This window comes from Phascolarctos cinereus, unplaced genomic scaffold (assembly GCF_003287225.1).
Source record: "Phascolarctos cinereus isolate Bilbo 61053 unplaced genomic scaffold, phaCin_HiC Scaffold_4;HRSCAF=312, whole genome shotgun sequence".
Taxonomy (NCBI): Eukaryota; Metazoa; Chordata; class Mammalia; order Diprotodontia; family Phascolarctidae; genus Phascolarctos; species Phascolarctos cinereus.
Window position 1 is genome coordinate 169,337,958 of NW_027555847.1, and position 11,515 is coordinate 169,349,472.

The 11,515-nt window shown below is 45.9% G+C and overlaps 1 protein-coding gene across 2 annotated transcripts in view; it reads right to left on the minus strand.

Annotated features, from left to right (window-relative positions):
- EMP2 (epithelial membrane protein 2) overlaps positions 1 to 10,006 on the minus strand; it is a 60,083-nt gene extending 50,077 nt beyond the window's left edge. Inside the window, exons 1-2 of one of the 2 annotated variants that reach the window (XM_020972531.2) lie at positions 9,866 to 10,006; positions 9,265 to 9,549 (exon numbers count right to left, since the gene is read on the minus strand). The gene's annotated coding sequence lies outside the window, so the exon portion shown is untranslated. The remainder of the gene's footprint in view (positions 1 to 9,264; positions 9,550 to 9,865) is intronic. The other variant, XM_020972528.2, reaches the window with a different exon arrangement.
- Positions 10,007 to 11,515: the final 1,509 nt, after the last annotated feature.

The window sequence follows — 11,515 nt, forward strand, 5'->3', positions numbered from 1 at the left end:
TCAAAGTTAAAGTGATGGTAAATAACAGAATTGAGAGTCTAACCTAGGCTTGCCAACTACAAACCCAATGCTCTACCCCACAATATCTTCTAACCCTATTTCCCACCCAGCCCATCCAAGCTGCCCACTAGCCATTGTAGTTCTTTCTGCTCACCTAACTGTACTTCCAGTGCTCTTCGGTGGCCCCAAAGCCACTGAGGATGAAAGGAATCTAACTGTTCTACATTACTTTCTTGGCCCTACCAAGTCAAGGTGCCCAGTACTTTCAATGAGACAAGGGTTTTAAACCCTTTTTTATGTAATGAAAGCCATTGGGTAGTCTGGTAAAACAGATGGATGCCTTCTCAGTATAATATTTTTTAAATGCCTAGGAATACAATGGAGATTACTTATATTGAAATACAGTTATCCCTTCCACATCATCAGGGTTGGGGTGAGGATGTATAAAATTTTTTGGCCCTCTCTTCATACTAGAGAAGAAGTCTGAATTTTTATTTTTCTTTTATGAGGTGTTTACAGTACCTTATTGTAAAATTTTGGTTAATATTATATAATACTATACATATATTTTACGCATTTCTGAGTTTCTAAACTTTTTCAGCATCATCTACTGGCCTTTGCATGTCATCTGTGCTTCCACAAAACTCCCCCCAAAAATTCACATTTAATTTTTTATGCTGACCCACCATCTATTGAAATTGCAATGGGGAAAGTTGTGATGGGGACGGGATAACTGCATTCACCAAACTGTGTGAAATAGAAATTCACGGACTCCAGGTTAAGAACACCAGCATTAAGTGAATTCTTGGCCTGGGACCTTCTTCTCTTCCCTACCATAGGGTCATATGAAGACTGGGGAGCTACATTGGTAAAGAGCGTCTGTCCAAGAGGCTTCTTGAGCAATAGTTAGATCCTGCTAGTCAAACCAAGTCCAGGCTTTATTGGCACAAGGTGGGGAGTCCCATTGCCTGGGAAAATCCCTTACTTTGTCCCTAGTTTCAGTCATAGAAAAAGCTACTTCCTCCAAACCTCAGTCATTGGAAGTGAATGCTCCCAAAGGTCATGAGAATAAAGATTTAGTTTCCTGAAGTCCCACCATTCTGGGGCGGAGGGGGATAGGGGGGCATGCTTTTAAGAAGTCATGTTGTTCAGTCATTTTTCAGTTCATTTTTCAGTTGGGTCTAAGTCTTCATGCCCCATTTGGGGTTTTCTTGGGAAAGATGCTGGAGTGGTTTGCCATTTCCTTCTCCAGCTCATCTGACAGATGAGGAAACAGAAGCAAACAGGGTTAAGTGACTTGCCCAGGGTCACACAGCTAATAAGTGTCTGAGGCCAAATTTGAACTCAGGAAGAAGAGTCTTCTTGACTCTGGGCCCAGCACTGTATCCACTGTGCTACCCCCATCTCCTGCATCCCTTTGTCTTAAGGTAGAAATACATGTATTCATTCCAGCAATAAAATCGTTTACTTGCCCAAATCTCTCTTTCATGTTTCTAAGTCCCCATCCTATCCTCCAGCAAGCGTTCCATAGTTTACCTTAGCTGTCTTCTTAATGCTAAGAACTGCCCCTACCAGGAAGTTCTTCTCTGTGTCTAACATAAGTCCCTCAAGTCACAGCTTCAGGGCATCTTTTCTTGTCTAATTCATTTCTTTCCAAGTAGAGAAGCTAATTCATGGACAAAACTCACTTTCAACCAAATCAAAAGCTATTCCCAACCCTTCAACTAGCGTTTTTTCCAAGCCTTCAGACCTCATATCAGAAACTTCAAGAGGCAACCTTACCAGATCAGGCTCTCCCCACTGTGGTTTGTGCTCAAACAGGGACCACTGGCCCATTTCCACTTTCAGGGGGTCTGCTTATCTATCTGCTCTTCCATATACTATTCAGCTTTATTTGCCATACTTAGCTAAGATTACCTGTCCCCCAACCGTTGTGGCTTTAACCATGTACAGGGTTCCAGACCAACATTTATGAATCAGACCCCTTTTATGTGCTCAATATCCCCACTCCTCTACTGGGCAGATAGGTGGTACAGTGGCCAGGCCTGGAGACAGAAAGACCTGAGTTCAAATCCAGCCTCAGACACTTACTAGCTATATGACCTTGGGCAAGTCACCTAACCCTATTTGCCTCAGTTCCCTCATCTGTAAAATGAGCTGGAGAAGCAAATGGGAAACCACTCCAGTATTTTTGCCAAGAAAACCCCAAATGGGGTCAATGAAGAGTCGAACACAACTGAAATGACTGAACAATAACAACATTGACCCCTCTCACCTCATATCAGGAACACAGAAAATTGTTGTTCTTTTCAAATGTTTTCAAAAAAAACATACAAGAAATTTAGCTCACAAATACATTAACACACACATACATACATATTCAAGGCAATGAAATATGTCACCTCCGCACTCACCACATTAAGATTTTGGTGTTATATTTGTTACAAGTGTTCTACCTTTAGCCTTTTTTCTAAAAAGATTGCTCACCAAGCAGTTTGTGATCACTGGATTAATATGGGTCTTAAAAGTTTCTTTCCTAGGAAAATCTACTTAAACTTAGATTGCAAACTCCTTGAGGACAGGACCTTTGTCCTCCACAGCATCTAACGTAATGTTTAGGCTCTTGGTCAGTGTCTGTTGAATGAATGAATATTAATGTCAAATGGACAGGCACACAAGATTGACCACTCTACTTTATCAATTGTTATCAAAGCTTGACAGATATCACATTTGCCTTTTTTTTTTTTAAAGAAATGAGGTTAATGTCCATGAATTAGCTTCTCTACTTGGCAAGAAATGAATTAGACAAGAAAAGATGCCCTGAAGCTGTGACTTGAGAGACTTATGATATGGACATCTGCCCTTTTGCCCAGGAAACAAAGCAGATCTGCCTTCTCTTAATGGTCACCTCCACAGTAACAGATCAGATGATCAGATGATCAGAGAATCATAGATTTAGGGTTGGAAGGGACCTTAGAGATCATCTCATCCATGCCCCTCAATTCACAGATTGAGGAAACAGAGTTGGCGAATTATCCAAGATGACTTGCTCAAGGTCACACAGGTAAGTGACAGAGCCAGGATTCAAACCCAAGGTTTTTGAATTGTCATCTAGGATTCTTTCCGTAGCACCATCTCAAAAAATCAAAACTCCCATCCTTTGGTGACTGAGTTTGATACCTAGGACCATTCCATGTCTCAGAAGATAAGGAAGACAAAGGCCCCTCCTCACCTTTCCAGTCTTTCCAACTTTGGAGCCATCCAGGCTTCTAAAGGGTTGACATCATCTCAACTTTTCTGTCATTAGCTGCCTCCCCCACATTTCCCTGAAAGACCAACCAACCAGAGTTTCCTCAGATAGCTGCAGGAACCCTGGATAGGGAAAACTTGGCATGGGAAAGGGGTAAAGGCTGTCCCAGCCAAGAATGCCTCCTCTTGACAGTTAAGGAAAGAGGAAAGAAGGGTGTTACAGTAGAAGGAGCATAGGCTCTTTCAGAGGACCTGGGTTCAACTCTAGCCTCTGATACTACCAGTATGACCTTAAGCAAGTCATTCAACTGCCTTTGGGCCTCGGTTTTCTCATCTGTAAAATGGAGATTATAATACTTCTACTTGCAACTTCCGTGGAGTTGCTGTGGGGCAAAAGTTTTGAAGATCTTAAGAGTGCTATAGAAATATGAATTATTTATGATCACCACCCAGAAGTGGCCAGGCCCAGAGTATACAAGGACTAAGTGTGCTGCTGCTTATGCCTCTCCCCCCGCCCCAACCAAAGACAGCAAACAAGGGCAGCATTCCATTCCTCCCAGGTTACCTCTGGCACATGTCCCCATTGCCTAATTGGGGAGTTCCCTCTCCCCCCACCTGCTGCCCCTAGATCTCTGACTTGCCCAGCCTTGAGTTGCTGCAGGGTTATGAGGATAGCTGCTCTCTGACACTTCCTGGGATCCTATTCTCTTTCCCTTCCCCTAGCTTCTTTAGACTTGAGTGGGTAAGGGAGAGAAGGGGAGAGTAAACCCCCAAAACATGAGACAGCAACTGTTCCCCAATCAATCAATCAAATGACCATTTACTTAGCATCTAAGATGTTTTAAGCTTCATGCAAGGTAATATAAATACAAGGACAAAATTGAAACAGTTCCTGCCCTCAAGGGGCTTACATTTAACAGGGGAAATACAATCTGTACATATAGAGGTATAAAAAAAAATTTATACCAAAAATTTGATCTGAGATTTAGAGGTGGAAGGGAACTCAGATGTCATTCAGTCCAACCCCCTCATTCTACAGGTGAGAAAACTGAGGCTCAAAGGCCTTCAGTGATTTACCAGATAACACAATCAGTGCCAAAAGCAAGATTGCATGCATGTTTTCCTGTTCCCAAGTCCAGAATGCTCCTACACCAGGGGTTCTTAACCTTGTCTATGTCTGGCGAAACCTTCAGACTCAGGATTATTGTTGTTTGTTGGTGTTCAGTTTTCGGTTGTGCCCAACTCTTCATGACCATGGTGGGGGGGGGGGTAGTTCTCGGCAGAGATACTGGAGTGGTTTGCCATTTCCTTCTCCAGCTCATTTTACAGATGAGGGAACTGAGGCAAACATAGGTTAAGTGACTTGCCTAGGGTCATATAGCTAATAAGTGTCTGAGGCCGGATTTGAATTCAGGAAGATGAGTCTTCCTGACTGTAGGCTGGGTACTCTATCCACTGTGTCACCTAGCACATAATATAAAATATGCAGGATTATAAAGAAAATCAATTATATTGAAATATAATTTTTTATATATATATATATATATATATATGTATGTATGTATGTATGTATGTATGTATGTATGTATTTGTAAAATACACAGATCCCAGGTTAAGTGCCCTTGCTGACTACACCTAAATGGGGCTGGGGGTAGGGGTGGGGGTAGAGGAAGGACTGGGCAATCAGGAAAAGCTTCAGAAAGAAGGCAGAACTGAACCTGAATCTTAAAAGAAACAAGGGTTCTAAGAACCCATTGGAAAGCCACTTCCCAATTACTTAGTTCCCTAGTGTTAAAGGTAGAGTTGGAGGTCTAGGAGAAGCATCAGAAGTGGTTGCCCCAAAGGCAAAGATATTCTCTCTACTCTCCTTGGAGTAGCAGAGAAAAGGAGAAAGGCAGCCAGCTGCAGAAGTAATCAGGAAGGCCCCCAAAATGGAACAACAACAATGCCTTAGTTACCCACACTCATGCCCTCCACCCCACAGGTATCAGATTACCAACCATAATACTCCCTGGGTGGTAGCTCAGCCTGGAGTATTTTTAGACTCCCCCTCCACCTCTCCACTTCACTTGCTCCTAACGAGAGCCAGATGCCTCCTCCTCCTCTCACTGCATTTAACATTTCCCTCCACAGTCCAGCCTAATTGCACAGCCCCAGCTCCAGAGCAGTGTTTAGATAAGTCTTGAGGGGAGCCAGCTGCCCCCACACACACCCGGCCCCCCTGTCCCAGGGCTCCCCTCCTCTGTTCTCCTCTTGCTTTGCAGGAGCTGGAACCACATCCTTAAATGGGCCTCCAGTTCTATCAATGCTGCCAGATGCATCTTGCTCCATTCCTGGGGCTATTGCCAATGCCTATGTCCCCAGCTATCCTTTAAACCAAAGGTGTTTTTAACTGGGGGGGGAGGGAGGTGAGGAGTGGAGTGGTTCCCCAAATATTCTGTGGTTACATTTCAGGAATCCATGAACATAGGTGGGGGGAAAATTATACTTTTTTTCAAATAATTGGTTTCCTTTGTAACCATGTATATTTTATTTTCTGCATTAAACAAATTACACATTAGCAGCATTTCTAAGAAGGGGTCCATAGGTTTCATCAGACTGCCAAAGGATTCCATGACACAAAAAAGTTTTACCCCACCTGTACATCCTGAAGTCCCCCCTCAACAGACATGCCCTCAACCACAGTTCCACCCCCCCCTCAAATCCCTGTGATCTGACTCCCAGATCCCTGACTCCCCATCACTAGGTGGGTATTTCTAGGTATCTCTATGGCTAATAATGTGTCAGTCTGAAATCCTACCCCCAAATCAAACCTAAAACTACTGCTAAATTCTTTATAGCCTGTTGGAGGGGCGGGGGAGCACTGCGAACGCCCACAAATTGTATGCTGGCAAACAGAGAAACAGACTATACATATATACAACTGATTATCCGGGTGCCAAAGTTGGGAGAGATGATGTCAAAACCTGCCCCACTGACTCTCAAAACAAAATTCCCAATGGACCCAGAAATCCAAGTCATTTCTAGCTGGCTTTAATGCAGTTTGTCCTGGCCAGCTTCCCCCCTTAGTCACGTCTAGCTTCACTTAATGTGAAAATGAGAAGTCTTGTCTATGCTTACACCAACAGGGTGTATGAAGGTGAAGCAATATGAATGGCTCTGAGGATGTGGGGGGCAGCCTGGCTAGTTTGAAAAACTGGTCCCAAGAGATCTTCAAATTAGAAAATCCGCCAGGAGATGATTGAGAATTCATACACAGAGGCACATACATCTATGTGTATATATGGATCTAAGTATATATACATGTGGGGTCTGTCGGTTTGCTTTTGTCTGGACCTGTGATTTTATTGGTCTAGGCCAGGAGTTTTCAAACTTTTTGGTCTCAGAACCTCTTGACATTCTTAAATTTTATGGAGGCTATCCCAAAGATTTTTGTTTACATGAGTTACATCTGCAGATATTTACCATATTTGAAATTTAAGTGCCTTAATATTATTATGAAAATATGTTTAACCTTGTAGGGCCCTGAAAGGGTCTTGGGGATCCCCAGGGATTCGTGGAACACATTTTGAGAATTCCTAGCATGACAAACTCTCTATAAGACAACTCCCTCTATCAGTGAGGGTCAACAACTGGCCTGCCAATTACAGTCTTAGAGAATTGCCTAGACCAGTGAAAGGTTAAATAACTTGCCCACAGTCACACAGAAAGTACTCATCAGACCTTGAACCTAGGTCTTTCTGACTAAACTACACTTCCTATATGTCTCTTATGTACATGTCTATCATTTATATGCATGTATATATATATATATACATACATGTATATAGGCATATATGTGTGCATATACTATATATTATAGCTCCTATATATCTCTTATGTACATCTATATCATTTATACACATGTATACATGCACACATGCATATATGTATACATGTTTGTATATATGTGCATATATGTGTGTGTATACACACACACACACACACACTCAAGTGTACTGAAGCCAGCTCAAACTTACTTGGGAGAGCCAATTGTTAAGATTTCAGTGTGAGCATTTATACTTCAGAATTCCACAGAGGCTACAAATTATAGTCTAAGTTATTATTTTATTGAGTGCCTACGCTTAAGAAAGTGATAGAAAAATTGTTAATAATGCAATGTTTAAAAGTATAATATGTACACTTTTTACCCCATAGACCCAATTATTAAACATTTACCAGCCTACTCCTATTTCTCCTCCCTGTGGTACACGAGGTAGAAATAAGAAACATTTCCTTCTAATATAAATATTAGTTGGTATTTACTGTTATTATTACATATTAGAGGGAGGCAACCTGAATTTGTACAGTGCGCTGCAGAATCTGCAGCCAGCAATTATCCACTGTGTTGATGTGGAGCAGCCCTCCAGGAAAAGATCAACTTGGGAAAATTTAAGAAATAGAGCAAATTACCAGAAGGAGATGGGCAGGCTAAGGGCCCCTTCGTCCCTGGGCAGGACCCGAATTTGCCTGAAGCCCTGACCTCTTCACATTTCTACTTCCATTTCTTGGCGTTGCCCTTTTCCTCTAGCTTCTCCCTTACTCCACCCCAGAAAATGCCTCTAGTGACTACAACGCAAAAACCAGTGTTTTTAAATAAACCCCAGGCTTCGCTCCTTCTGTGACCTGAAGTATCTTCTTGAACAGGGACAGGTCTCCTCCTACTCTCCTCCTTCCCTGTGGGGTGGGGCCGTCAGGAGGCAGAGAAAGAATAGGCTGAACTGCGTATCTGCCTACTCACTGACCTTCCTGAGCCTTACGCCAGCTCCAACAAAAAGGTGCCTGGCCCCACAGTCCCCCGGGAGCACCCAATATTGTTCCACATCTCTCAGAAGAGCTTCTCCAGCTGCCAGCCCCCAATCTTGCCCTGACTCTTGTCAGTAACATCAACCCTCCCAAGCCCTCCAAAAAACAGGGCTCTGTCCCTTCTTAAGCTCCATGTTGTCTTCTCAGCTAGAGGCCAAATCCCCGGGAGAAAAGGACTGGCCTAACCCTTCCCTTTCCCCCAACCACTCAGGATTCTGCATTCCCTTTCCTGACCTCTCAACCATTCCTGAGTTTCTAAAAGCCTCTCCAAAGCTCAATATCCAGACCAAGTTGGGTGGAAAGACTAGAATCCTTTTCTTTCTGCCAGTCCCATTTAAATATTCTCCACCTAACAGATCAGAGCAGCAGCAAGGTAGAATTATCCTTGAGCAGCTAAAGGCCATGGCATAGAAGGTGCTTTCTGCCTCAACCCCAGCGAGGAAGGTGCTAAGTAGAGTCTGCCTTCCCCACAATCTTCCACAACCCATACAGCAGAGAGGAAGGGCATAGCTCGGTGGATTAGCCAGTCACCTTAAAGATTCCACTGCTTTGCTCCAGGGAGAAAGGAATTGCCAACGGGCCTGTGCTCAATTCGGTTACTCTCAAAGGAGGACCTTCTCAGAACGCGTTTCTTTACGTAAAGGGTTTGCTGGGTTACAAAAGCCCAACTTCTCAACATTGGGAGCTTAGCCACTTTCTTGTCTACACTCTTTTTTGCACCCACTTTAGAGTTCAAGCCCTCTGAATATAAATGTACCCCTGCCCTAGGATGTAAGAAAAAATGGCTAGAGCCCTAGATTCAAATGTCCTTTCTCATAAGCGCATGGGTGGGAGTACCGGCCCTCCCTACAGAATGAAATGTAATAAATGTCTATTGAGTAGCACCTTAGTGCAACCTATTTACAAGTGTAAGTCCAGACCCTACCGAGACAGATAAAGAAGTCGATTTCAGGAGGTGTCCCTTCTCCAAATCCAAACTGTAATTCATCCGTTTTTACTTTATTTTCCTCCCTAGCCCCCTTCCTTCTAGGCTTCAAGCCAGGGGAGGCAAGGCTGCACCCCGCCAACACCCCCACCCCCACCCAGACCCAACCGTAAGGTTTCACCCCGCTGGGGGGCGCTGCCGGGCCGTGATTCTGACCGGGGTGGGCTCCCGCAGCACTGTCATACCTAAAGCCATCGGGGCGTCTGGCCGTCGGGGCGGCGCGGTCCACCTAGTTGCCCCCTCGCTGCGGGTATCCATTTAGGGGGACGGGGTAGAAGCAGGAGAGGCCCGATCCCCCAGCCTGCACGTCCGCGAAGTGTGGGTGACCCAACCGAGGAAAGGGGCTGGCAGAGCAATAGAAGTTGTCCCGGCTCTTTGCTTCCCAAACTTTTCCCGCCCGATTCGGCGCTGGAGACTAAGGCGCCCCAGGAAGGAGGGGTTACGGGGTGGATGGAAGGTTTCAGAAAGACCTGCAAAAGGTCCCAACTTCAGCTGGGCAAACGTGCCAGGGACGGGGCGGAGGGCTCTGGCTCCAGGAGGGCAGAGAGCAGAGAAGCGGCCCCGCTACAAGAGCCGAGTCCTGTCCTGCTACGCCCCTCTCCCCAAGTCAATCCTGGAAACCTACCTCCCCAGGCTTAGGTGGCCTCTCTACCTGCTGGGGTGGGGGGATCCATGCATCCCCTCTCTCCTCCTCCACTTCTCTATCTCTGGGCTCCCCCAGCCCCCGGAATCCCCATCCTCAATGCGCCGCCCCCCTCGCCACCCTTGTCCTGGGGCACTACTCACTGAGGGGCCGGCCGGGCTGGCAGCGGGATGGGCCAGGACGGGCTGGAACTGGAGGCGAGGCCGCCGGGCTGTTTTGAAGCTCTGGGGTTGGGACTCTCTCTTCTCTCCCTCCCTTCTCCTCCTCCTCCACCTCCTCCTCCTCCTCGGGTGCTGAGGAACCTCCTCCCCCATCCCACCCAACCCCACCCCTCTTCTCCCCTCCCCTCCCCTCCCCTCCCCTCCTCCTGTCCCCAATCCCGCCTCCCGGGGCTGTGATGTCAAGAGCAGGGAGACTGGGCGTGTGAGAGGGAGCAGGGAAGGAAACACCCTAAGAAGCAGATGGGGAAGGGGCCGGCAGCACCCCACCCCCCAACGACCCTCCTCTCTTCTCTTCGGCCCACCTGGAGCTCCCAGAAACTCTTTCAAAGTTGGGAATTAAATCGATAGTGGGGATGGATAGGCCCGGGCTGTTTTGGGGATGGCCAGAGAGTTTCCCAGAGCTTGTTCACTGTCCTCCCATCAACTCCCTAAAATGTTTTCTTACCCCGTCACCTCCCTAGCTTCTTCGCAAAACTTGGGCTCTAGCTTCGGGAAGTGGTGGGGCCGGGGGTAGGGGCTGAGGTGGGAGGAGGTGAGAGTCTAAAGTGGGTAGGGAAAGGAAAGGAAAACTTTGCAAAAAGGGAGAGCGTAGTTTTTAACTTCGGATCACCCTGAGAGCAGATCCCTGGCCCTATCTACACCTCCCAACTCCCAAGCGCTATCCCCTCCCTCAGTCTTCATCCTGGCTGTTGACAGGAGTGAGGGACTTGAATGTGATTGGGAGACAGGGAGTAATTGGCACAGCTTCCCCAGGTTCTGCCACTGACTTGCTGTTGTAAGCTTTCTCACTTTATATCTTTGGGTCTCAGTTTCCCTCTTTGTAATATCAGAGGGTTGTGGGGTAGGGATCTCCCAGATTTCCCTTTCAACTTTGACAATCTTTGTTTCCACTAATCATTTTTTTTTTAAAGCGGGGCTGAAGGGGGAGTCTACTAGTAGTGCCTTTGGGCACAGACTAAGCTCCGGAAACCAGGGAGGTGGGGAGTGTGGAAATATGTGAAAACAGAGAACGGGAAAGCAACCCAGCTGCAAGCGAGGGCCAGATGTGCCGCACATCAGGCGCCAGCTCAGCTGTCTGCCGTGTGCCTGCATTCAGCCCCTGAGTGGAATTGGGAACTGAAGCAGGTTGTACAGACACAGAAAAGGAATCTTCCATTTAATACCACCTCTCCATTTTACGTAGGAGGAAACTGAGGCCCAGAGATATTTAAGTAACTTGTCCAAGCTATTTAGTGGCAGAGCTGGGACTCCAACCTCAGGTATTTTGATCTCTAGTCCAGCGCTTTTCCGGAGATGAGAATGAAGGTTCCATCCCCTCCGTGGTGATGTCTCCCTTCTCCTCCAAACTCCAGCAAGCCCATCTGTACTCTTGGCTCCTGATACCTCAGCAGTAGTCTTAGAACTTTGGGCCTAAGGGTATATGCTATCTTTTATTGTTAACCATTTGGGAGTAGGGAGAGGTCTAAGTTTTCTTCTCTTAACTAGACTGTAAACTGGGACAGTGTCATACCTTTTTATATCTCAGATGTTCAAGATTTCCTAATGTAGATACTTATGATAAAATTGACACCT